This window comes from Chaetodon trifascialis, chromosome 14, assembly GCF_039877785.1.
Source record: "Chaetodon trifascialis isolate fChaTrf1 chromosome 14, fChaTrf1.hap1, whole genome shotgun sequence".
NCBI lineage: Eukaryota > Metazoa > Chordata > Actinopteri > Chaetodontiformes > Chaetodontidae > Chaetodon > Chaetodon trifascialis.
In genome coordinates this window covers 23,130,121-23,133,376 of record NC_092069.1, presented here as the reverse complement: position 1 = coordinate 23,133,376, position 3,256 = coordinate 23,130,121, and positions in this window count along the sequence as shown.

Sequence of the window (3,256 nt, the reverse complement as noted above, 5' to 3'; positions counted from 1 at the left end):
AATGTACATTACATATTGTAGAACTGTGGTTACAGCATGACTTCAGATGAGGTCAAACCTGAGTGAACACAGTTGATAAAATCTTCACAGTCTTAGTTTAGACTGAGGCTGGCTGCAGGTGTTCAGGAGACTCCACATGTTGTCTGTGTAGCTGACATAAAGGAGAGTTTTTGTATTGACGTGTGTGTAATCTGCAGCACTGTGCCGACTAGCAGCACAGAAATACACACCACTGTCTTTTAATGTAAGATCAGAAATGTTGAGGCTCGACTGTTTTTGGCCATCTCCATCAAAGCTGATCTTTCCTTTCACGTCATCCTCAGGGTTAGGGAAGTTCAAATTCAGATATCCCAGGAACTTCAGAGATTTGTGTTTGTCTTGTTTGTACCAGAGGATACGATTATAGTTTGTTATGGTGTGTGAACACTTGATCCCACTGACAACAGATTCACCAGCTCTCATCAAGATGAACGGAGGTGTTTGGAGGACACTGTTGGTTTTAGATTCACCTGTGGATAAAAGCAGAGAAGATGTTTAATATGAAAATCATAAGCTGTGTGATGACTTGCTCTTTTTGTAATATTCTTGTTTCTCACCCATATTTCCTGGCAGATGAAGAAAACAAAATATTAACACAACGAAGATCATGTTCATCAAGTTTAGATTTGAGACTCTACTATCTGCTCAGCACCTGTGCATCACTGTGAATGACCAGGGGAGGTGTCAGAGAGGGGTGTGCATCATATCTTTAAATCCATCAGCAGCGAGGGATTGTGGAGGTTGTTGCAGGTTGAATTCATTTGTTGTGGTTTGTTTCCCCCTGCTGACGTGAAAAATACTGCGAGTTGTGGAGCTAAAAGTCATGTTTTCATGTCACAGATATTTCCAAAGAACTATGGCTGGAAGTTATTTCAGTTCAGTGCTGCAGTTTGTGGGAGACATGTCACATGATTTTGTCATGCTCTTGTTGGGTCCATGCATGTCTGTATGTCTTAGTGGTTTTTCCACATAGTTGGTACCCAGAAATTCATTATACCACTTTAATATATATCAAAAGGTGAATTTTTCAACTGAAATAAAGACGAGGAGCTCATGTTTGATAATGTGCCTGTTCTGAGGGTTGGAGTCTCAGCTGTGAGTGTCGTCAGAGATGGAGGAGCTTCAGGTGGGAGTGTCAGTATCTTCTGTGAGCTCTGCTGATCCTGTTAGCTGCTGTGTCAAACCCACATGCTAAATCAAAGTGTGACCGGGAGTAAACTTATGTGGTGCTTGAGGTCCCCCTACAGTACATGAGATAATAGTTATGCTAAGAGTGCACTGAGGTTTTTGTTCAGCTGTTGAATGAATCTGTATCACTGTGTTTACTGACAGCACAGAAGTACAAGCCTTTATCTTCTGGCACCAGATTCTTCACTTCCAGTGTCCCACGGAAAGCGTCAGGTTTGGTGGCTGAGAACTTCTCTTTGCTGAAATTTCCAAACTCATGCTCTGTTTTGGTGGTTGATGTGAACACGATGAGTCTCATTGTTTCTCCTTGCCGCTGTCTGTACCAGTACATCTGGTAATAGTCAAAACTCTTTGTGTGGCTGCAGTTCATTGTGGCACTGTCACCTTTTTCCTTCCACACTCTGTCAGTCTGAGTGACATCACTCCCATCAATGAGGCCTGATGTGTGTAACAAAGGAGCACAAACCTTTAGAATCAACCAGTCTTGATATTTTTCCTCACTGTGTCACACAATTTGCATTTAAAATAATAAACATTTGCAGCAAGTCAATTACATTATCCAAATACATTTATTTACAACTTTTACTAATAAATCAAGCTGCACAGTAAATTACCTGTCGTCCACAGCACAAAGACTGATACTCTGAGGAGGCTTTGTTTAATGATGATCATATCCATGTTCTGACACACAGTCTCATGAGGACAGACAGATATAAAGAGCTGCAGGTGGGAGTGTCACTGTATGATGTGATCCCTTCAGCTCCTGCGTGCAAGGCTTTCAGCGGGTGTAAAAGTGGTACTGGGGGTCCCCCTACAGTCCGTCCCTCTCACCTGCATGTTTTAAAATTCCAGTCAGTCACATACATTGTGATGAGCAGAAGATGAGGGATACCTCTGGACTGGCAGTACTATTGTGAAACCACACCCAATAAATAAATGAAGAAATTTTAAAGATTTGTTTCCGATTTGACAGAAAATGGTTTCAGTCACACAGTCTTACCTTTACCTTTTATACAGACGGTGGATTTTGGGGGTATTTGTTTCCTTTGTTGTCTTTTCACTGAGTTTATTGGGACTGAGGTTCAAAATTTTGCAAAAAGATGGTTACAACATGTCTTGATCAGTATGTCCTATGAATTTAGTCCATATGACAGGAGGCCGTGTGTCAACCTCCAACTGAGACACGTCCTTAGCGCGCTGTGGACATGACAAAGCACTCTCCTAAAACCTGAATAATATCAGCAATTTGACGAATACCCTCCAAAAATGTCCTGGCTGTAAAGCATTCAGTCTTCAGTGTGGTCCAGTAGATGGCAGTGTCTTCATACTTTTGGACCTGGAAATTCTGACAGATTTTTCTTTTTTTTTAATTGAATGACTGCCTCCCTATAGAAGAAGTAATCGACATGGTCATCCTGAATGTCATGACATAGAGTTTGTGTATTTGTGTTATGTGTTTCATCTCTTCCTCACTGTCAGTTGAAGATGAGGTTCAAATCTAAAACAGGCAGTCAGTGCTCATATGACGGGTTTGGACTCAGACTGTGTGTCAGGAGTTATTAGAAGCTGAATTTAAATGAAGCAGCGCAGAAGTTTACGTTTAGATTTAATTCTGCCCCCTGGTGTTTTAAAACCCAGCTCATCCTCTGATATCCTGGCTCGTCCTCCTTCTGTGGTTCCTGCAAGTCACAGTGGACCATATTGGATGAAATATTTATTCACACAGCTGTGGTTGGTTTTCACAGACATCCTACAAGTGTAGACAGTTCAGAGATATGTGAGATTTCCCAGACCAGTAATGAACTGGAAGGCTGCTGCGTCTGTGCAGCAGGAAACCCAAATTCAAGGAAAGATTGGTGGTTGGTGGAAGCGGCCCGAGGGGGGCTCAGGAGCAGCTGTTTTCTTCAACAGATATATTGAAATGCTCAGATACAATCAAATCTGATAGATCACAAAATGACAACAATGACAAAAGTTTTTAATAATCATCGCAATTGACTGAACCTTCATCGAAGAGAATTCAGTTTTA